Here is a 25540-nt window from a genome sequence, read left to right on the forward strand (position 1 = left end):
TATTCAGTAATAAAAAGGGACAAACTACTGATACATGCAACAACCCATATGAGCCTCAAAGGCATTATACTTAGTGGAAGAAGCCAGTCTCAAGCACATATGCACTGTATGATTCTGTACGGAGGTTAGGAGTAGAAGTAGGGGTTGACTAAAAGATATAGAACATGTAGGATTTGGGGCACCTGGGTGGCTGAGTCAGTTAAGTGACTCTTGATTTCGGCTCAGGTCATGATCACACGGTTCATGAGATCGAGACCCACATTGGTTTCTGTACTGACAGCATGGAGCCTGCTCTCTCTCCCCCTCTCTCTCTCTGCCCTTCTGCTTCCTCAAAATAAATAAGTAAACTTAAAAATATAACATGTGGAATTCTGGGGATGATGGGACTGTTCTAAATCTTGATTATAGTTGTAGTGACACAAATCTACATGCTTAAAAATTTAGTCAATTAATTTTATCAATGTGAACAAGTCGATTTTACTGTATGATAACTTAAAAAATAAGATTTTATTAATCCTCAGGTGGGGGAAGAAAGGAATCTTGATACAAGACTTGGCCATTCTTAGGGCACCTGGCTGGCTCAGTTGGAAGAGAATAAGACTCTTGATCTCAAGGTTGTGAATTTGAGCCCCATATTGGGGGGATATATATATATATATATATATATATATATATATATATATATATATAAAACAAAAAGACTTGGCTATTCTACTTAAAACTGTGGATGCTTGATCAAGTTGCTTAAACTCTTATAGTTTCAGTTTTTTTCCCTTTAATTAGTAAGTAACTAAAAATTCCTAGCAGCATATTATCAATTGTAAATTTTGTGAGGTGCTCAGTACCATGGCTGAATATTAGAAACACTCAATCCATGATTATAAATACTGTTCACGGTCTTGAAAAAAAGTAAAAGTAGCTTCCTTTGCCCTATTTTCAGATGTCTCTATAATAAGGATGTGATGATCTGATCCCAGGAAGGAAGGCTCCTGTAGGAGCCATCAACAAAAGAATCATTCTACAAAATTTCTATTTGGTGATTTTACTACATCCGTGGGAACACTGTCTTCTTGTCACTATCCAAGCCAATGACTCCTCCAAAGAAGCTGTATAGGACATTTTTGAACCATGGAAGCTAAAGAAATGTTAGCCTTTTTTTCCTCATTTTTCTTCAGCCACCTCTACTTCCATTGCCCTGCTTAAACACCAGTCTTCCTTTCTGCAAAGAAGCCCCCCTCTTTTCCTTTCAGCCACCAACTCCACTCTCTTCTGCTCCATGAGGCCCTAGCTTGTCCCTCCCTTGAGTTCTCCGAGTACCTCACTGTCTGAGTAGCTCTTGCTGTTCCGTAACCACATACAACCTGGTAATTGACACAGTATATCATATACTCATGCTGTGCTGTGCCAAAGAAAACCCAAGTTCCTTGAAGGCAGGCAGATGTAAAACTGAAATATATTACAAAGATGTTGTGTGTCTGGTCTTCTCAGTACTTCATATGCACTGTTTGTTTTTTCTTCAAAACAAGCCTTTTAAATAGGAAACTTTACCCCTATTATGTACAAAAAGAAACAGAGTTAGTCACTATCCCAAGGGGAAGTCACATATGTTGAAGCTGGGATATGAACCTAAATGTGACTCAAAATTCACTCTATTTTATTTACTTTTACACCAAACAAAAATACATTTTTTTCTTTATATCTCACAGGAAATTAAATATATACAAGGTTCATGAATTATCTGTAGGACTTAATTGAATTGAATATTTCCTACCTACATCAGCATTTTTAAAATAATAGCTTCCTGTTTCCTGAGGAAGATGATGATTGACTTTTACCAAATATAAGTTTCAGGTGGGTAAAAAAAAGGTTTAAAGCTGTTTTTACATTCAACTTCCAAATATAATATTTGGGGTTTTTATTTTCTTATATCTCTTCTTCCTTTTCCCTTCTTCTTTTTTATTATTGTTCTTTCTTCTTCTCCTCCTCCCTCTAACCCTCTTCTTATTCTCCTTCTTCTTCTCTTTTCCTTTCCCTCCTCCTCCCCACTTCCTCCTCTATCTTCTTCTCCTCTTCTTCCCCCACTCTCCCTCTTCTTTTCCTTCTCTTCTTGCTCTGTCTCTCTGCTTCTATTTCTCCCTTTCATTATTTTTATTTTAAATTAGATGGGCACCATTTTTTAAAGTTAAAAGCATATCTTCCTAAGACACTATTAATATGTATTATGGATGTTATTGAGCAAATCAATAAGCCACATGCGAATAACAGGAACTAATTTTTTGTTTCCTTTTCAAACAACTAGCTATATGGGAAGTTGGCAAAGGAAAAAAGAACAAAGAAAATACGTCAAATAATTTATCTTGTAAGCTGATGAAAATGATTAATCGGAAGGCAGTTTCTGATGCTACTGAAATAAGAATTACGAAAGGAATAGAATCTGCAGAAGAGTATATCTCCCCTGCTTTGCTCTGCTGTGGATGCTCAAATGCAGTCCAATTCTAACCCACTGGGGGAAACCTCCTTTCATGGGAGCAGCATGTGAACCAAGAAAACTCAGGACTCTGGTAACAGGACTCAGGAAAATTTATAACTTGGCGTTCAATAGCAAAAGTCCCACATATTGCTGGGCCTCACAGATATATTTCAGATCTGTTAGAAAAATACATTTTTACAACGTATTCTAGAGTCATATGTAAAGTGAACTTTTACTGATAACGCAATATACACCAGCCAATGTGGCTAAGAACTTTACATCCATTGTCATATTCAAATCTCTAATGATCAGGGATGATTTTCATCATTTGTGTGCAACATGAGAGTAAACTAAGTCACAAAAAGGTTAAGAATTGTGTCAAAACACCTAACCTCCCAGGAAGGGGATGGCAGAAGCCAAACTGTGAGAGAAACCACTGAGCTACCTGTGTTCATAACAACTACATTATATTGCTTCTCCTGAGGAATGGCAGCTCCTGGAAGCACTTTCACTGATATTTGATAAAGGAGTCCATATATGTAGTCTACCCTACTGTATAAACATTTGCATTTAGCTGCCAAAATGGGATATTTGCTATGCATTCCCTGAAATTTATTCTGAAAATACAAAAAGCTTTGTTTGATCATTGCTCAAATGCACTCTCAATTATTTTTCAAGCTAGTTTCCTTGGATGGGTATTGATGGGATTTACGCTCACAGAGAAATCCAGCTGACATGCAAACAAAGACAAGGAGAAGGCTTAGCTACAAGCTAGTATCATCCATAATAATTGACCTTGTACTGTGAATTTTAACTGTCAAGCAATTGAATTTCAGACTCTAAGCAAAAGAACAATTGCTACATGGGTATAAGGATACCATTATGAGGTTGCACCGACTTAGGCAAGGAAGAAATCAGGTACTGCACCATCACTGCTTTGGTAGAAATGAAGGTCATCTGCAAAAGTTCACTTATCTGGAGAGAATGCAATTAGAATTCAGGTAATAAACTGGTTCACCAGATACCAAGACAAATGCACTCAGGATTCATTTCAATATATCCATATAGAACAATGATTTCATATATTTTGGAGTCCATAGGTTTATTAAAAGGATAATGATGTTATGGCATCATCATGGATATAACATATTTTTACGTGAGGGAACTAAATCAAGACTGGTGTTTATTTTTACTTGAATTTGTTTTTTCAGAAAAAAACAAAAAACTTAGTAGATTTCATGAGATGGACAATTGCTTATGACATCTTTATTGGTGTTATTCAAAACTATTCATTAGCAACTGCTATGGGATGATTTGGAACCCCCTAAATTTATTTGTTAAACCCTAAGTCCTAGCACCTCAGAATATGACTATATTTGGAGATAGGGTCTTTATTTTTTTTATTTAATTTAATGTCAAATTGGCTTACATACAATACCCAGTGCTCATCCCAACAAGTGACCTCCTCAATGCCCATCACCCACTTTCCCCTCTCCGCCACTCCCATCAACCCTCAGTTTGTTCTCTGTATTTAAGAGTCTCTTATGGTTTGCCTCCCTCCCCCTCTGTATTTTTCCCCCTTCCCTTCCCCCATGGTCTTCTGTTAAGTTTCTCAAGATTCACATATGAGTGAAAATATGATTTCTGTCTTTCCCTGACTGACATATTTCACTTAGCATAATACCCTCCAGTTCCATCCACATTGCTGCAAATGGCACAATTTCATTCTTTCTTATTGCTTAAAGTAGTATTGCATTGTATATATAAACCACATCTTCTTTAACCATTCATCAGTTGATGGACATTTAGGTTCTTTCCATAATTTGACTATTGTTGAAAGCACTGCTGTAAATACACGGGTACATGTGTCCCTATGCATCAATGCTCCTGTATTCCTTGGGTAAATTCCTAGCAGTGCTATTGCTGGGTCATAGGGTAGTTCTATTTTTAATTATTTGAGGAAACTCCACACTGAGTGGCTGCACCAGTTTGTGCATGATTAAGTTAAAATGAGGCCTTCACATAAGTGTGCCTTGCTCCAATATGACCAGTGCCTTTATAAGAAGAGGAAACTTGGACATATAAAAAGGTACCAGAGATACACAGAAAAAGACCATTTAAGGACACGGTGATAAAGGGACCATCTGCAAACCAAGAAGAGTTCAAGTCTCAGAAGAAAGCAAACCTGCCAGCGTCTTGATCTTGGACATCTAGCTTCAAGGACTGTGAGAAAATAAAATTCTATTGTTTAAGCCACCCAGTCTGTGGTATTCTGCCATGGCCACTCTAGCAAACTAATATGACAACTAGCCTTTAAGATATTTTGTCACACTGGCTGAAAGTTTCTCCCTATTCATAAGACATCTGAGAGTTTAGTGTTCTTAATATTAGACTCAGGAAGCTAATTCTTTTAACAAAATTGAATATAGGGGCACCTAGTTGGCTCAGTCGGTTAAGCATCTGACTCTTGATTTCGGCTGAGGTCATGATCTCACATTTCATGGATTTGAGCCCTGTGTTGGGCTCTGGGCTGACAGTGCAGAGCCTGCTTGGGATTCTCTCTCTCTCTCTCTCTCTCTCTCTCTCTCTCTCTTTCTCTCTCCCTCTCTCTCTGGCCCTCCCCCACTTGTACTCTCTCTCTTTTTCTCTCAAAATAAATAAATAAACTTTTAAAAAAATTGTCTTTTAAAAAATAATGTAATGTAAAGAGATGGTGTTTTCTAGACTGTTCTCTGCCCTAAAGTCTTAATACATCCTGAACAATAAAAGTGCTCAGCTTAAAATAAAGAGGGGCAGATTAGAGGGGAAAAATGCAATTCCATCCAGGGCATAGTAGATTAGAACTGAAGAGTACAAGGTTCAAATCGCTGCTCTGCCCTTGGAGAAATTACTTTACCACTTTGTCTGGTTTTCCTTCCAGCTCTAGGACCATTTATGAATATAAATTATCTCCAAAACTGACTATGGAGAGAGAGCTAGATCAATGGCAAAGAATATCTGGTTGTTCTTCCAAAGTAGCCAAACAGCCTGCACAATTGTGAATCAATTTCTTGCCAAATTTCAATAGACTGAAAGGTAATATCATCTTGCGTCTCTCTTACCTGTTAGTAACCAAATTATGACAGCCAGTTAACCAAATTGACTGATCTCACTATCAATACTCTTCATGGAACAGACAACAACCTGCTAATAATTTAATTCCAAAAGAATACCGGTTTAGGGGTAGAAAAATCTAGTTAACATTCCAGCATTGCTATACTGGGCTGTTTCAACCTGAACACTAGTAGGAATATATATATCTATATCTATATCTATATCTATATAGATATAGATATAGATATAGATATAGATATAGATATAGATATTTCTTTTTCTTTTTTTTTAAGGAAGAGAGAGCATGGGAAGGGCAGAGAGAGAGGATGAGAGAAAATCCCAAGCAGGCTCTGCACTGTCAGCACAGAGCCCTTTGAGAGGCCCGAACTCATGAACCATAATATCCTGACATGAGCCAAAATCAAGGTCAGATGTTTAACCAAATGAGCCACCCAGTTTCCCCAGGAATTTATATTTTTAAAAAGCTTCCCCAGCAACACTGAATATAAAATTTGTAAATTAATGTACTATACTAACTATAAGCTTCGAAAGAACAAAAAACAAGTCTCTCTTTTCATAGTTTTGTCTCTAGTTTCTTGCAAAATCTACAGTACAGAATCAGGAATCAACATATACTGGTTGAATGAATAAATGATTATGATCTTCTGGAAAACACAGGTATTAATACTCATTACACAGATGTTGCAGATTAACAGAGATAAATGACATATATTACTGTGCAGAGAAGGTGCTCATTAAAGGGTAGTTTTGAGATTACCATTCATTCATCTTATTTTATTTTGTTCCCGTTATAGTGTGACCAGTTTGTGAGGCATCAGAGCTACAAAGGTGACAAGACATTTTCCCCAAGTCTACCACAAAGAGACGCACAGTGATTGTATCATACTACAAAAAAATTAAAGTTTCAAAATTCATGTTTTCTTGGCACAGAGTCAATATATTAAACTATTTCTTGGATAGTTCACCATAAGGGAAATCTTAGTTGGCAAAATTAATGAGTTCAAAATCTCAATAGCTGAAATACAAGTGTTTCCGTATGGCCTAGAGGTGGTTTTCTTCCATATGTTATTTAGCCATGTCCTTCCTCAGCCATCCTCTAGGGTCTTTCTGTCTCTGTATTCAGCTGGAGGACTGGGGGACATGGAAAGAGAGCCGGAAGAGGACACAACCTCTTCCTAAACACCTCACTTTGAAAGTGATGCATAACATTTCTGCCCACAGGCCACAGCAAAAGCTGACTGAAGGATCATACCTAGAGGAAAGGGAATCTGGAAAGTGAAGCCCCTCCCTGAGAAACTGCTTTGCAGAGATACCTCCTTGCTGTGCAAATCTGGTGGGCAGTTTTAAGCATTTGTGCCAGAGGGGCCCACAATGGGTCAAGCACGGCCTGCCTGAGTCAGGAGAACCTCACAGAAGTGGTAGCACATCGTCTGAGACCAGAATAAAGAATAGGCATTATCCAGTAGATAGGTAAGAATATCCCAGAGGAAGTGAGCAACATGTGCAATGGCCAGCAGGTTAGACACAGAAGATGTTAACAGGAAATAAGGGAGCTTCCATCTTGGTTCTACACTGACTGTGTGATAGTGAATAGTGGATGATGAGTCTGGAGGGACAGCTAAGGAGCTGAAGATGAAGAGCCTAAATGTCATTATAGTAACACCCTATCTTCTCATTCAACTCTCCCTTCCCCTCAGTTTCCATTGATTGGGTCCAGGTCCTCACAAACAATCATTCTCATTCTTGCTCATTCATGAGGATCATCTGCTTGCTAGACAAGGCCACTAAGAGTGAAATCTTTACTATTCAATGACTGACCTTTTAATTCTCCCAATTGCCTGTGTAGATAAAGCCTGGTCATGTGTCTCAGCCAATTGGCCCTCTATTGAGAAGAGCAGTGCAAGTTTCTCTCATTGATACAGACATGACTTGAACACACCAAGGACATGGGCAAGGGGGCTGTTCATATAGCGTCTACTAATTAACCGCCTTTTGAAACGTAGGCAGTTCAGTGTATTGTGTCCTGGTATTGTGTTTCCTCATCGATACCCTTCAGCCGAGAGAGTTCAATCCCCAGTGACAGCAATATGTTCATTTATTTTTAATATTCCATGACCTACTCAGGGTTATGGCCTCATTAAAAAACGATTGATGTCTTTGGCATAAGCCTGTGAAGTGTCCTTGTTGTCTGCATTTAAACATGATGAAGAAAGAAAAAAATGAAAAAGGGTTGCCCTAGATCTTTCCAAGACTGTAACAAAAACTGACAAGAGTAATTGTTTGCTACTTTGGGGACTTACAAAAATAGATAACCAATCAAATAAGGTCAGTAAATTTTGTTTCTTCTATATGTGGTTGAAAAGGTGTTATTTTTAAAGTTTTAAATAGTTACCATTAATGGGAAAATCTGGCTTCTTATTAAATTGATTTAATTAATTTTCTGTATAATAATAGGATATGAGAATATGTGGAATCTTTTAAAACTTATTTATGTAAATCCCACAGACCATCTTTTCATTGATCTCTCTATAAATACTGTACTGGGGAGACTCATGAATAATGTGCATAAGTCTGCATGGTCCAGACTAAAATTTTAAGTACTGACAGCTGTCAAGAAAATGTGACTATTTGTAGATTGTGTGGAAATTTACAGACAGTTACAGTAAAGATATGACTTTAAACAGAACATATGTTTGCTCTTGTGGTTGTTGATAACTGATATTTAAAATGATGTGTTTCTCCTAAAGCCCTTCTTTGTCCTGTAGAATTTTCTGAATGACACAAGAAAATTACATCCTGCTAAGCATCCTTTTGCTAATACCTCCATTGTATGACAAACTGATTATTTGAAAACTGGATGTCAACATTTGGTGCATATGTTAGCCCAAGCACTGACTAAGTATCCAGTGTATACAAAGAGTGCTTCGGGAGCTGAGATGCAATGATCAACAAGCTAAGATCCCTGACTTTGACACATTCATAGTTTACCAGGGAAGAGGAGTATGTAAAAATGATTCTACTGAATTTACATAAATGTTAGAAGAAAGATGAACACAAAGCCCTCTGGCAGCACAGGCAGACAGGAGAATGAAAAGAAATTTGCAAAGGACTTTAGGGTTATATAAATCCAGATTAGAATATCAGACCCTTTACTTCTCTGTTACCTGTGAATGGTGTGATCTTGAGATTCCCATTTTACTTCTCCAATCTCATGGAGATATTTAAAGTACATGATGTTATTAAAAATAATCCAACAAATGGCTGAAATGATGTCTGACAGAGTATATTCCTCCAAGTGTTTGTTCTTGAAAGGTTTTGAAAGAAAAGTAAAAGTTTACTAGGTAGAGAAGAAAGGAAAGAGGAATATTCTAGGACAGAGGAAAAAGATGCAAAGGTACAAAGCTGTATGAGATCAGTGACTTAGGGTTCCATTTCCTTTGCTTCAAACAAAAGAGAAAAATAGCAAATTCCTATTTAAGAATAAAATAAGAAAAAATAATGCATGTTGAACACTGTCCAAAAAACTTCATAAAGCTTCAAGTTCAGTACATCCTATTTTACCAACAAAGAAGCTGAGATGCCAATATATGAATTAACTTGCTCTGGATTATTAGACTAAGTACCAAAGCCTACAGAACACTGACAGAACCAATTGCTGGCCAGGTTGTGGAGCAACAGAAACTCTAATTCACTGTTTATGGGAATGTAACATGGTACAACCACTCTGGAAACCAGTTTGGCAGTTTCATACTAAATAAACATACTCTTGCCGTATGATCAAGCAATCCTGCTCCTTGATATTTACCCAGATGGGTTGAAAAATTACATTCACACAAAAACATGTACACAAATGTTTATAGTAGCTTTATTCATAACTATCAAAACTTGAAAGCAATGAAAATGTCTTTCAATAGGTGAATGGGGGTAAGGGGGAAACAGTGTCACCTCCCGTGCTGAGTAAAGAAAAGAGCTATCAAAACCTTGTTAAGTTAAGAGATTAACTTAAATGCATATTACTAAGTGAAAAAAGCCAATTCATGAAAGCTATATACTGTATAATTCCAACTATGACATTCTGGAAAAGACAGAACTATTGAGACAGCAAAAAGATCAGTGGTTGCCAGAGGTTGCTAGAGTCAGGGGTAAGAATGATGGACAGATAACAGAAGATGTTTAAGACAGGAAAAATACTCTGTATGAAACCCAATAGTAGATAAATTTCATTGTACATTTGTGCAAACACAAAGAATGTTTAACACTAAGAGTGAACAATCATGTAAACAAGGGACTTTGGGTAATTATGATGTGTCAATGTACGTTCGTCATCATCAATTTTAACAAATGTACCACTCTCTTAGGAGCTATTGATAATGGGAAAGGCTGTGTTCATGTGTAGGGGCACAGGAGTATAGGGAACTCTCTGTACCTTCCCCTCAATTTTGCTGTGAACCTAAAACTGCTCTTAAAAAAATAAACTCCTAATAAAAAAATAATAAAATCTAAAATTCATGTCCACTTAATCTTATCTCCAAAACCTATGCTATTTTCATCTCATTAAAACTTGGACTACGATTTAACAATTCTAATTGGCACTGTATTAGGGAGAGAATTCTTACCACTCAAAAGTATGAATCCAATATAAAAAATATCTCAGGTCACTTCTCCACCAGACTCCTTGGTAGCTGTCAGTCGGAGATCCTTGTCATTGTCCCCTCACCTCCTCTAACCCCAAGGAGCCCTAAAAGTCTCAATCATGTGTGAGTATATCTCCATACATGTTGGCCAGGCTGGTGTTCAGATTGGCAGTGCCTGCCTGGGAGCTCTATTGCCTGGAACACAGCATCCAGCCCAATGGCCAAGTGACAAGACCACTGAGGGAGGAGATGACTCCTTCAACACCTTCTTCAATGAGATGGGTGCTGGAAAGCAAGTGCCCAGGGCAGTTTTTGCAGACCTGAAACCCACAGTCATTGATGAAGTTCACACTGGCACCTACTTCCAGTTCTTCCATCATGAGCAGCTCATCACAAGCAAGGAAGATGCTGCCAATAATGATACCCGAGGACACTACACCACTGGCAAGGAGATCACTGACCTTGTCTTAGACAGAATTCGTAAGCTGGCTGACCAGTGCACAGGTCTTCAGGGCTTCTTGGTTTTCCACAGCTTTGGAGGGGAAACTAGTTCCATGTTCACCTGCCTGATGGAATGTTTCTCTCTCGATTATAGCAAGAAGTTCAACCTGGAGTTCTCCTTTTATCCAACCCCCTATGTTTCCACAGCTGTAGTGGAACCCTACAACTACATCCTGACTACCCACACCACCCTGGAGCACTTTGATTGCACCTTCATGGTAGACAATGAGACCATCTATGACATCTATTGTAGAAACCTTGATATTGAACACCCAAACTGTACTAATCTTAACCGCCTAATTAGCCAGATTGTGTCTTCCATTACTGCTTCCCTCAGATTTGATGGAGCCCTGAATGTTGATCTGACAGAATTCCAGACCAGCCTGATGCCCGATCCCTGCATCCACTTACCTCTGGCCACATATGCCCTGTCATCTCTGCTGAGAAAGCCTACCATGAACAGCTTACTGCAGCAGAGATCACCAATGCATGCTTTGAGCCAGCTAACCAGATGGCTCCAAATGTGATCCTTGCCATGGTAAATACATGGCTTTCTGCCTGTAGTACCATGCTGATGAGGTTCCCAAAGATGTCAATGCTGCCATTGCCACCATCAAGACCAAGTGTACCATCTAGTTTGTGGACTGGTGCCCCACTGCCTTCAAAGTTGGCACTAATTACCAGCCTCCAACCGTGTGGTACCTGGCGGAGACCTGGCCAAAGTACAGGCAGCTGTGTGTATGCTGAGCAACACCACAGTCATTGCTGAGGCCAGGGCTCACCTGGACCACAACTTCGACCTGATGTATGCCAAGCATGCCTGTGTGTACTGGTATGTGGATGAGGGCATGGAGGAAGGAGAGTTTTCTGAGGCCCATGCCTTTGAGAAGCAGTATGAAGAAATTGGAGCAAATAGTGCTGAGAGAGAGGATAAGGGTGAAGAGTATTAACCTGTCTGCTACAATTTTACACTCTGTTGTCCTGGGACTAACTTAGGACTTCCTGGAAGCTGTCCATTGTGGCCCTAACTTGTGAATAAAAGTGATGTTTCTATTTTAAATGTCAAAAAAAAAAATCTCAGTCAAGTTGGTTGTTGACCGAATTATCCAGCAGTATTTTATTTAATACTTAACAGCAAGGATGTATAATTATCTCTGTATAGAAATTGAGGCTCAGAGAAATAATACTGAAGTCCTTAAGCATAAATGAGAAAACTCAGAAATCTAAAACTTTGGGGTCACCAGTTCACAAGCGGTAGAGTTAAGAATCAAACCCAATTCTATCTGACTCCAAATCCCCATGTCTTTTCCACCACATCTGGATGCCTCTTTTGATTTATAATTTGGCCAAAAACTATACCTATATAAAATTGACTGCATCTGGACATATCTAACAGTCCCTTGGACTGCTGTCTTGTATATATCACTGAAAATGATCCATAACTCTCTTTCATCAATCTCCTTTTGGGAAGAACTGTATTTAAATAAACTGACCAAAAAATGAAATGGAAGTTCAGAATGACCGGCACTATAAAAACCAGGAAAATTGCAAAGTAAAATCCCCCAGCATCATTCCCCTCTGTCTTACATGTGGACTCTGATGGTCTTTGCCCCCATTCTAGATTAGTTATGTCAGAATGTGCTTCTCCAAAGAAACTTTTTTAGCCCAGATGAAATAGTATCCCGAAAAGCTGATAAAACAAATAATCTTTAAACCAGGTAATATCAAAACAGCAGCTCTCAGGCAGTTAATACAAATACAACCACAATCCAGACACTCAGATTTCAAAACAGTTTTTCTCTTTACAAACATACTGATTTCAAATTTAGCAGTAGTATCAAAAGTGGGCTTGAAAATAAGATTACATATAATAATATATAATATAATATAACATAAGGTAATTAATATATTATATAAAATTATATATTAATTAATACTATATTAATGCAGAAATAATATAATTAATTATATAATTATTATATTATATTATATTATATTATATTATATTATATTATATATAATGTACCTATACATATATAAATAAGATTTGTATGTACTATACATAAGAATGATTTATATATAGGCATGCCTGGGTGGCTCAGTCAGTTAAGCCTCAGACTCTTGGTTTCAGCTCAGGTCATGATCTTACAGTTCCTGAGATCAGGCCCCGCATTGGGTGCCCCTCCCCCTGCTCACACTCTCTCTCTCAAAATAAATAAACAAAATATTTATATACAAACATATAAGTATATAATATAGTACATATAATGTACATAGTATATAGTATGTGATATATGTTACATCAGATAGATCTTTCTCCTCAGGTCACTTTCAGAAATACAATTTCTGAAATACAAATCACAGTTGTGGCTGTGATGTTGCTGTGGTTAGCCGTATCAGAGATTATGTGAAGAATGAGCGGAATTAGACCCTTGAATGGCTGGGATCCATTTTCCCTATTCAGTTACTGTTCCTATTCAACAGATAACTAACATTAACTAAGCACATTCAATGAGCCAAGTGTAAGAATGTTGATGTATTTTTCTACACAGTCCTTACACCATCCCTAGGAGACCTTGCTAATTTTTTTTTTAATATTTTTTTTTCAACGTTTATTTATTTTTGGGACAGAGAGAGACAGAGCATGAACGGGGGAGGGGCAGAGAGAGAGGGAGACACAGAATCAGAAACAGGCTCCAGGCTCTGAGCCATCAGCCCAGAGCCCGAGGCGGGGCTCGAACTCACGGACCGCGAGATCGTGACCTGGCTGAAGTCGGATGCTTAACCGACTGCGCCACCCAGGCGCCCCGAGACCTTGCTAATTTTGTCTCTATGCTGTAGATGACAAAGCTGTAACACTAATAAGTTAAATTACTGCTTATGTTCTTGTAGCTGATATGGAAGAGAGAAGCAGGATTCATAGCCAGGCAATCTGGCTTCAGAGTCTACATTTGATTTCCTCTCCAAGTGCTCATTTAGTGTTTACTGCATAGTAGATACTGTGCCAATGCTTTCACTACCATTTAATACATTCATTCTTTTACCTCCTGGCCACCTGCATTTGAGACAGCTCAGGTAACTGACCGATCAAGCGCATCACTCCTTTTTCTCTCCCCTATCACCTTAGAAAGCTTGGATAAGGAGTGGTCTCTGCAAAGCGGGACATGAGGTTGTGGAAATTGCTCTAACGTACTCTAAGAAGTGTCTTGTGCTCCCAAAGTAGCTTTTGGTTAGGGGTGCAAAACAGATAACAAGGCATGCAGCCTTTTGAAGTCCAACCAGATGAAGGAACAATCGATGGCCAGCTGCAGAGCTCAGACCTACAAAACTCCTCCGCCAATTCCCAGTCATCTTCCCAGGGAGCCACATTGTTCTCATCAGCATGCTCCATAAATTTTGCAGTAGGATGCAAGCTGCTGGCTTGAAGCTGACACTGATTGAAAAACCTCGCCCCAGGCCAACGGCTGTAAGAAGAGAACTTGGGGGTCCAGAAGGAAACACCGAGGCTTGTTGTTCAGCAGATTTGTCAGCATTTAGAGATCACAGGAGAGATAGAGAACACCAAGATAAGGCTAATTCCCCCAAGGGGAAATATTGTAGGCTATAATTTCTTTTTCTTTCTTTCCTTCTTCTTCTTTTCTTTTCCTTTTTTTTTTTTTTTTTTTTTCTTTTTTGTTACTTTGGTCAAGCAAAAACAAAAATTCAGTATCAGGCAGGTTATTCTTGGTAGTTACAAAAGGATATTAAGGAGATTAGGTCTGCCAGGGTTTTTTTGTTTTTTTTCTCTTTACCTTCCAGTGAACTTTCTCCTTTCTCCCTTCAAGCAATAGAGGGTGACTAGGCTACAGAAACCAGGTTTTGTCTCATTAGAGAGTAGCCAAGGGCTCTCTAAACTCATAAAGCCAGAGAAAGATCACAGATAAAACAAGAGAGGACATTCAGGTGGGGATGACAAGAGAGTGCCGAGAGGGTTATGTTAATAATTACAGTCTGACAGTAGGAATGAGACCCCCATTAAAAAAAAAGCTACTTTATGATATCTTAACAGCACTTTCAAAATGTGCATAATAAAGCCAATTTTAAAGTTTCCCACCTCCCTTCCCCAATAAACCTAACAGTCCTCCCCAGGAAGTTATTCAAAAAACAAAAGTAAATACTTTCCTTTTTCAAGCAGAACTGAGTCATTTTTACAACAGGAAGAAAATGAAATAAAACATGCACTATAATGCATCGAGATTGCCTTCTTTAGCATGCTAGAAATTCTGGAGGGCACATGTTTGGATCCATAAGGCAATTTCCCTTGCTAAAAAGCTTACAGTTCACTCTTTCCAAGCTCTCTCTGAATTCGACTCTAACCATTCCAGGTCTTTCCTTTCTATCTCTCCCTTGCTTTTCTATCACATTCCCAGGTATCTGTCAGTGGACAGTTAAGTTGTTTCACGACTTAAACACTTTAGTGTTTATTTGTTCATGCTACAAATTTTCCAACAGACACCTGGGGATGAACACTGGCTGGTAGTAATGTAAAAATGAGAAAAATCAGGTCCTCACTTTGATTAAATCACAGCACTGGAAAAATAGATAGATGCATAAATGTGTAATTACACATTGTGAAGCGTTATAATGTAATGTTTATAAACACATTCCATGAGGTCCAGTGCACCTGGCTTTGAACATTATCCTTTTCACTTATTAAGTACATTGACCTTGGTTAAGTTACTTAAGTTTTCTGAACCGTGATTTCTTCAGTAAAGTGAAGATTAATGCTCACTTCAAAGGGTTAAAGCAGCAATGAAAATAAATGTGGTGTATAAAATGCTTAATAGTGAATATTCTAGTAATGTGGCACATAATATGTTAGATAAGTGAAGTATTGTGGAGGGGCATGGGAAGGTCTGACACAGCTAAGGCTTCCCACAAGATGTAAAATTGGAGGCTGGGTCTAAAACAGGTATCACAGGCAGAGATGTAAAAGGTAGCTAACGGGACATCCTAAAAGTGAAATCCATATACAAGTACACAGAATGACAAGTAATTATTTGTGATTGAAGTGTAGGTTCATACTGGGTGATAGAAGCAAATGAAACTTGAAAAATGAGTTGGGAGAAGACTATGAATGGACTTCTGTTCCATGCTAAGGAATTTTAATCTCTGAAAATGGGAAATAATTAAAGCTCTATCAGAAGTAATATAAAATCTCAGAAGCCTCCTTTAGAAAGGGAAATGTGGAGCTCAAAGTGCTGCGTAGTCCATGGGTAAGAGTAGGAGGAAGCTGGGGGCAGAAAACCAGTTCAGGGATATAGCAAGAATCTGTATATAATATTTAGATATTATATATACATATATATGTGTATATATATATATAAATTTATATTTTATGTAAGCATGTTTGTATTCTATAATAATATAGATACAATAAAACCTATATGTATACATTAACATAAAAGCAGTAAAACCTAAAATCGAGCAGTAGTAATAAAAATGAAAATAGTGGGGGTGCCTGTGTGGTTCAGTAGGTTAAGTGTATGACACTTGATTTTGGCTCAGGTCATGATCCCAGGGTTATGGGATCTAGAGCCCTGTGTCAGGCTCTGTGCTGGGCACAAATACCTCTTGGGATTCCCTCTCTCCCTCTCCCTCTCCCTCTGCCCTCTCCCCCAACTCATACATTCTCTCTCTCTCTCTCAAAATAAATAAACATTTTTAAAAAAGAAAGTAGGGATGGGAGTGAGAGAGAAGAACACAGGAGGGGCGCCTGTGTGGCTCAGTTGGTTAAGCGTCTGACTCTTGGTTTCAGCTCAGGTCATGATCTCAGTTGTGAGACCATGCTTATGTTGGGCTCTGCACTGACAGTGTGGATCCTGCTTGGGATCCTCTCTCCCCCCTCTCTCTCTGCCCCTCCTCTGCTGGTGTGCTCTCTCTCTCTCTCTCATAAATAAATAAATAAACAAAAAAACAAGCAAACAAAGTTAAGAAAAAAAGAACAGAGGAACTTTATGACTGAGTTGATATAGGTGATTAGGAATGTGGATATGCCAAAGGCATTTCCCAGGCTTATAGCCTGGGAAACTGAATGATTTGTGATACCCTTCATGATTATATATAATTCAAGATAATAGACAGAGGGAGTATGGTGGTTTGGATTATTATTCCCCAATTCTTTATGGTCACCCCATATATGGCCACACCCTTTACAAGGTGACTTTGCAGTACCTCCCACTGAAGGTAGGTACCTTTCCTTGTTTCACTGATGTTGAGCTTGGCTATGTGATTTACTTTGGCCAATGGAATAGGGATCAAAGTGTCAGTACACCAACTGCAGGCTGAGGCTTTAATAGCTATCGTTTATTTCTGCTCAGACTGATGTATTCATTTTAGGGATGCACTGATGTATTCATTTTAGGGAGAAGTGCACACTCTAGGTCGCTTTCGGTCCAAAAAGAATGAGAAAGCACATGAAGCATACACAAGTCCAATCCATAACCTAGGGAAAATCCCAGTCCAGCCCAGCCAAGCGACAGCCTGAAGCAAGCTTCTCGAACTAACCTGTAAACCCTATAAGCAAGAAAAATAAATAAATTCTTACTGTTATATACCTTTTTTTAATTTGTTTACTTAAAAACATTTCTTTTAATATTTATTTTTGAGAGAGAGAGACAAACAGAGTGTGAGTGGGGGAGGGGCAGAGACAGAGAGGGAGACATAGAATCCGAAGCAGGCTCCAGGATCTGAGCTGTCAGCACAGAGCCCGATGTGGGGCTTGAACTCACAAACTGCGAGGTCATGACCTAAGCCGAAGTTGGACGCTTAACCAACTGAGCCACCCAGACACCCCTATACTTTCTTTTTTTTTAGTTGCAGCATGATAATATTATAAAATATTTTATTATAAAATATTATAAATATTTTATATTTTATTTTATCTTATTTTATTTTATTTTATTTTATTTTACTTATGCCTTCTTGAAATAGTGTTTATTCAGCACTATTGTGGCAATAGTCCCCTAACAGACAGAAACAGTGACATTTGAGTATTTGGTTCCAATTTGTTCCCAAGGCCCAACTATCTCTCCACCCTTGGATTTTCTGAGCTGTCACAACAGTACTTCAATTTGTCCTTTTTTTTCTGTTTTCTGAAGTGGAGTAGAGTAGTGTCTGTTATTTGTCACCCACTGAATTTTATTAGACTTAAAATTCTGTGAGATATTTTAATCTTAATTATCTTTCCAGATACAGTAGTAGAATAATGAGGCCACATGTTGGACCAGGAATTACGGATAGGAAAGGACCATTTCATGAAAGATTTAGTCAATTTGTGAATTAATTAATTAATTACAGAGTGAATTCCATAGCTATAGACCATATAGCTAAGCATCTTGAAACCATGTTTCACTGAGGAGTAACAAAAGGACTGAATTAAAGAGTATGGGTAATATAAATATTTAAGATGTGGTTAAATAAAGAATGGATTGAGAAGGAATATGAATGTAAAGAGACTAAGAAGGGTGTTGTTAAAGCAAAATAAGAGTTTTATGAAAGAGGAAGTGGTAAACAATATCAAATAGCAATTAGGTTAGATAACCGTTAGCAGAATTAGATTATGGGTGAATTTTCCCTCTGAGCAATTACAGTTATGTTTGTGCCAGAGGAGTCTGAGAGTCTTTGCAGAGAACAAACTTTCAGAGAGAGGAAAAGCCTTCCAGATACTAAAACGTATCTGGAAAGGAAAAAATGAGCGGGGGGCGGGGGTGGTTAGAGAGGACAGGAAAGAAGGAAAAAATTGACAAGCCCCAAGGTTGTGCTTAAAACATTTCCTGCACATGAGTTGATTCTCCTCTACTTCAATTTCTAGTAGATTGAGATTGGTGATTAAATCAAAGCAGTTTATATTTATATATTTACATTATAATGAGTCATGCTGTGTACAAATGAATTCTTTAGAAAATGTAGTGTTTAAAATTTTGTCCCATTTTTTTTGTCTTTAAAATTCCCACATTAAAAACTCTACTCAATTCTTACTAAACATGAATAGAGGCAAATAAAACCGATTATGTGATCATAGTTTTTGTGTCTAACAAACTAGCCTTGGCTTACTTAGGCATTTTATCTACCATAGGAAAACAAGTTTCAAATTGGATACTAGAATACATTGACTGTCCTTAATTGGATCTGTCCAAATTAGCTGAATTTACTTTAAAAACAGATGTGCTACGAATGTACTCACTGAATGGCCATGAAGGGAGAGAATTTTTATGTCTCTTTTTATAATTATGTTTCCTGTATATAGAACAGTGTCTGACATATAGAGGTTCTCAGAGAGTGTCTATTGAATGAATCAATAAGTGAACATGTGTCTTTGGTTTGTTTGGCCTCTCTCAGTCTTAAGTCTTGAACAATATGCTCTCAAGGTTTTCCTCTCTCCCTCTGCCTTTTTTCTCTGTTTCAATTAGTAAAATCTGGATAGGAGTTTCCACTATGATGAGAATACACTATAGCGTATGTATGTATATATGTTTATACGTTTATAGTTATTATGCTTACTCAGTAATAGCACCCACATAACAATGTTCTTGAAAGAACTTGCAATCAGTCTTGTTTCATGCTTCTTTTGGAGTAAATATTAAAGTAGATGAGTAGAGCAGTAAGTGTATCAAGGTGGTGGTATGGTCGTACTCAGTGGAATGCTGGAGTACTGGGTATAGGAGAATCCATCTGGTTTTAGAAGTTAAAGTATAGGGACAGTTTTCACATACTGTATCTCTGCCCCTGACAAAGATTAACAGGACTTTGTCAGGTTGCCAGAGTCACAAGCAAACAGGGTAGAATTCAAGGCAAGTCTCCTTACCTGGATAAAAACAGGAGTGTCTATCAGAGAATGGTACAATAAGTCAGAGAGAGTAATCAGAGCCAAGACCAGAGTCAGGCTATAGTTTGGGAAAGCACATCTTCAGGAGGGGTGTGAAGACTGCCTACTGGATTAAGATTACCATTGTAAGATCTTATCTGACCAACTAGGTTTGGACATTAAATGGGATTGAGTCTGCAGGCCTGGAGACCAGCAGTAGCTGACCTTCCCTGTGGCCAGAAAATACTGGTAGATGCTCTCCTTGTGAAAGCCCAGATAAGACCACTGCCCTGTATTTACCATGCAATCTGGAAGGGATATCCAAGACATGATAGTTTGTTTTTAAATTTATCTCCTAAACCTCTGAACCTCTGAATATTTTCCCGTTTTTTCTAACACACTGTAAACTTTGCTAAGAATGTTTTAATGCAATGGTTTGTTTTGACAAAATAAATTTCTGTTTCATTTACATTTATTATAATTTATAGAATGTCTGATACCTGGGAGTTCATTGAGGTTCATTCAAGTTCTTTGGGTCAGGAAACAGGCCATTTCTGGAGACCATTTCAATTTGGGGCAATGTAAGCATCAGATACTATAACTAGACAAAAATTTCAAGTGCAGCTAAACTAATGTTTACTAAAGAATATTTTCTGTGGTTTCTTAAGTGAGAAAAATATCAAATAATATCAAATAATGTTGAGAAATGACACACATTTCCTCCTTTTTTGAAATTTTTCAAAGCATATTAGATTTTAAAATGTGAAAGCTTTACTTCAATGAAAACTATGTATGTTTCAGCCACCTTCAAATAGTGAACCATAGACCACTTTATGTGCAATGCATCAATAAATAACTAGTAGAACACTAGTAGCACTGAACAGCTGAAGTCATTCAAATGTGGACATTTTGTTCTCTTTATTTCAGGAGTTTGAGGGGTCCTTAGCACAAGGATCTGTTCTTTTTCTTCTTGTTTTCTCATTCTACCCATCTTCCATTTGGGACTGTCTCTGCTTTCGCTTCAACTATTTCCCACACCAAGCTGAAACTGACTCCAAGAAACTTAAATTGATTTACAGAATTTTTCTAAGGCCCATACTCTCATCTTTAACTACTTTCTGGACTTTTGCCCTTGGTTGTCGTACTAGAACACTTAACTACTCATTCTATGCCTCCCCCAACCTCTTTCCCATCAGAATGGATTACACCAACATACACTTGAGAATTCTTGAATTCCCTCTCCTATGTTACTTCCTCATCATCCCATTAAAACAGTCTCAAAACCCTGTCACTTTCACCACCAAAGAGCTTGCAAATCTTCATCTCTTCTTGCACACATTAACACAAAAGAGTTATATTAATTTGAGTTTCCTGTGACAACAAAATCTGAGACAGGGACTTGAGTGAGGGTAGTTGATTGGTGAGGTGATCCCAGAGCAGGAATAAGAGAGCTGGAAGAGTGAGCCAGTGAAGGAAGAAAAATCAATCAAAGCTGTGTTACCGTGTTGCTTCTCTCTGTGGGTAATGGAGCTCAGTGGTGCTGGGGAAGCTCTGCAGAACCATGGAGAATGAACCTCAGAATTTTCCCTCTGAAGGATGGGAAGTGGGTCTTTATTCCTTCTCCCCTTCCCATATCCCTTCTCCTTTCCCATTGAAAGGGTGGCCCCAGGAATGTTAAATCTCCAGAACTTCTGAGCTACTCTGCAAATAAGTTCTGAGACAGAAAAGCTGACATAAGTGAGGTTCTTGAAATAGCATGCTGTCCCAGGGCACAGAACTGCCCAACAGAGTTTCAGGGGAAACCAGCATAGTGGGTAAAGGAAGCTGTGTTTGCTAAACAGCCTTTTAACTACTCTTATCTATTTAACTAATCTAGGCTTGCCCTTCTGGAAACCATTCTTCACCCTGTCTCCAGAACAATCATTCTTACATTTGTATCCATCAATGCAACACAATTTCTTAAGTGCATTCTCTTTGCCAGGTACTGCTCTATGTGTTGGTGAACAGGACCAGGACCAGTTTTCTCATTTACACTCTAAAAGGACACAGATAAAAATAAGCAAGACAGCAAGGACAACATAATATCAGAGAGTGGTAGATCCAATGTAGATAATTAAAATGAGTATGTAAAAAAAAGACTGGGTAGGTACTCGAAATTACCTACAAAGCTATTACAAAGAAAAACAAGACAAATGACTTAGTTTGGCTCACTAGAAGTGGGTGTGCAGAGGAGTGTATGGATTCAAAATACGTTTAGGAGTTAGTGGAGTGAGAGTGAATTGGATATGAAGGGCAAGGGAAAAAGAAAAATAAGAAAGATGCCTAAATATTTGGTTTGAGCACTCAACAGATAGCATTACCATTTTTTGAGACAGGGAAGTCTGGGGGAAGAGTGAGTCTCAGGAAGAAATAATGGGTCTCTGTTGACCCATGTTAAACTTGAGATTATTATTAAGGTATACGTGTGGAGGTAAACTTAAATATGAAATTGTTACTCTCTCACTTAAAAATTCTTCTAGAACTCTATTTGCCCTCAGGATAAAGAGCAAACTTGTTAGTAAGACACATAGTGTGCTTACAAAACCATCCTTTTCATCCAACTACATATTCTAACATTTAGTCACATTGATATCTATTTGCAAGTCTCAAAATGTCACGTTCTCTTCATGCCTCTCTATATGTTGCTTCCCTACAACATATTTCTATTCTTTCTTGTTCCTTCACTCTCTTCCAAACTTGGTCCTGGTTAATCCTTTGCAGACCTTTCCTGACAATCCTGTCCTGAGTTGAGTTCATCCAATCCTGAGTTGGAAACACCTCACCTTCAGTCTGTGTTCTCTGTACTCGTGTGTAACATAATGCTTAACACATCATGTACTGTATTTTCCTCCATTCTTCATTTATTTTCCCCATTAGTTGATGTGCAGGAAATTTGTATTTCTGGTATTTAACACTTTTCCTCAATAGTATTAAATAGCTGATTCTGGTACTTGAGTAAATCAATTAAGAAAAGAATAAATGATAGATGAGTGGAAAAAAGAGAGACAGTTGAACATCACACATGTTCAGTTAGCTACACATTCTTGAGTATAATATAATATTAGTTTTACTCTATTCATTAGGGTTCTTTCTTTGGAGGTTTATAATGTCATGTTTGTAATTAATTAGAAAACTTCTTACTTCTACTTAGTAGTTAAAATTTATAACTATGTATATAATAAATAGTAAGCTGAAGAAAATATTGAACAATTCATTTTCATTTATTATTTGTACCTACTTCCCCTCCCCTCAAAAAGGGTAATTTAATGTAGCAAACTGAGATAAATATAGTAAAAGGATAAATTACACTTTGAAGAAGATGAGGAAATCAGGGAAGATATAATTTAAGGGTCAGTAAACAAAATAAAGCCATCAGTCAACTAAATAGCCACAGGGTTCAAAGCTAGCCAAAAGGCATATAAATATTTGGAAATATGATTTTTAAAAGTCAGTTCAAAATGGAATCATCAGTTTTAAAACAGTTACAGTTTCCATAGGAAAAAAAGCAAATAAAAAAATACTGAAGTTAAGTAGAATATTTCTGAACCAAGCAACAAATATGTTCCCTCTGAAGAAGAGAATGGTGTGTTCAAGTAGGTTTATTTAGAATAAATTCTAGTGTTCTTTCCCTTATAGAATAATATTCAATGATAACAGTTGTAAGACTAGGTTTGTGGGTCAGTCCAGGTTCAATCAGAGAAGGAGAATCTCTGGGATATATATTTAATGAGAAGATTTGTTACAGATATTTGACCATATGCAATTGTGAGAGCAGGATAAGCAATTTCTATAGGTTATTGAGTTCATGTCTGATATTAAAGCCTGAAGTCTGCAAGGCATGTAATTGGGAAGGGAAGATAATATAACGTGGGTGAAAAAAAGGATGAGCTGGAAACACAGCAGCAGTGGGAGCCCAGGACAGTGTGAGACCTGTGTCAATTCTTGCTGACTTTGACCTTAATGGGGTCAGTGTCTTGCAGGGCTCTGCATCACAGAGCTAAACATATACACCTGGTCCAGGAGGCAAAGCAGACAAAGATGTATCTAAGGAAAGGTTGTTGCAGGCCTGAGCACAGGCTTACACCAATAAGCACAGATGCAGACCAGACAATGTGTGTAAGCTACACCAGGGCTGTTATTTCACTTCCACCCTTCATATCTCACAGCAGAATCCCTCTTGTGACCCACCCTGATGGGAAACATAGGAACAGGAGTTTTGGAAAGTGAGTTCAGCTTAGGCAAGTTGACCCACTGCCAAAGCCAACGTAGTATGGCATAATGGAGTTACAAATCGAATATGTATTGAGTAAGTGAATGGAAATCTTGGATGGACTGATGGATAGATAGGTGGATGCATGAATAAATGCATAGGTCTCTGCATTCTTCCCAAAGGTTATTTCTCTGCCAATCTTCTTTGTAATGCCTTATCACCAATTCAAATCATATGTGCTTTATGAAAACAATGCATGATTACTATTATAACTAACATAAATTAAGATTAAATATTAACAGGAGATTGATGCAAAGTTTGCAGCTGAAGGTCTAACTTTAATATTAATAGCTAACTCTTACCAAGCATTTACTTGGTCACATTAATGATGTGATTTAATTCTCACAACTTAAGAGTTGTCTTATGTCTTATATCTTTCTTCTAAAAGACAAGAATTTAGTTTTGCATTAGGGTTACTGAAATAAAATTAATTTTTCCCCTAATTTTGGCCTTTCTAACCTGATATTCAAAAAGTATTGCTTTTCTCTTAAGCAGTCTTACTAATCAATATGATAGATTCCCCAAAATGGTATCATCTTGCACACCAACACCAAAGCAGAGAGCTGGATGCATTATTCTGAATCCCAGGACAAAGAATATAAAGATAAAATCAGTTTGGGTAAATATAAGGTAGTTGATTAATATAAGGAAGGGAGTCAAAACCAGTTTATTGCATCTGTAGTTACTTAGGAGTGATGGACAAATGGGCTCCAAGAACTACTTAATTTTATAAATTTTGGGGGCGCCTGGGTGGCTCAGTCGGATGAGCAGCCGACTTCGGCTCAGGTCATGATCTCGCGGTCCGTGAGTTCGAGCCCCGCATCGGGCTCTGTGCTGACAGCTCAGAGCCTGGAGCCTGTTTCAGATTCTGTGTCTCCCTCTCTTTGACCCTCCCCTGTTCATGCTCTGTCTCTCCCTGTTTTCTAAAATAAAACGTTAAGAAAAAAAAAATTTAAAAAAAATTTATAAATTTTGTTTAGCGAGATTTAAACTGTATTCTTCAAATTGAGAAAAGAGAAAATATACAAATAATGAATTAGTTCCACCTACATAGACATATTTTTATTTTATTCTATCATTGTTTTTCCCATACTTATTAATTTGTTGGGTTAGCTCAAATTGAAAACAAAATAAAAACTGATGTTATTATTTATCCATCAACTGAAGACCAGTGAGATATGGGTTTTCTGGGATTCTCTGGAAATGTTCTAACTTAAAATTCAAACATTTTCAGAGAACATTAAAGTCACCAGAGTAAAACTGGCTGAAAAAGCTGTTTATCTAAATATTATTTCAAATGTCTTTATAAACAATTTCTTAATGAGTTTTGAACAATTTTCTCAAAGAAAAAGCACTGTTCTCATCATTTCAGATTTGAGAACATTTCCTCCTTTGGGTAAAAGGACTAAAGTCTGTGAGAATCTGTGATATTCTAGGCACTGTGATCATCTCATTTAATTATTTATAGTGATCATCTCATTTAATTAAGCAAAAGCTCACTAAGTGTTTTATCTTTCAAGTTTTTACTCAGTGAACTTTAAATAGTTCACAGGCAAATGCATTGTCCAATGCATTCTCCCAGGCACATAGTAGATATTCTGTAATAACTTATGGATTAATTGATAAGTTCAATTCAGTCTAACAATTATTGACTATCTGTTCTGTGC

At 37.6% G+C, this 25540-nt stretch overlaps 1 long non-coding RNA gene and 1 pseudogene across 1 annotated transcript in view; one reads left to right on the top strand and one right to left on the bottom strand.

The window, feature by feature from the left end:
- Positions 1-25540, bottom strand: part of LOC123596129 — a 282406-nt gene that overhangs the window by 117611 nt on the left and 139255 nt on the right. The window lies entirely within an intron of this gene.
- On the top strand, positions 10338-11669 carry LOC123596128 (annotated as a pseudogene).

The sequence above is a fragment of the Leopardus geoffroyi genome, chromosome B1 (assembly GCF_018350155.1).
Source record: "Leopardus geoffroyi isolate Oge1 chromosome B1, O.geoffroyi_Oge1_pat1.0, whole genome shotgun sequence".
Classification (NCBI taxonomy): domain Eukaryota; kingdom Metazoa; phylum Chordata; class Mammalia; order Carnivora; family Felidae; genus Leopardus; species Leopardus geoffroyi.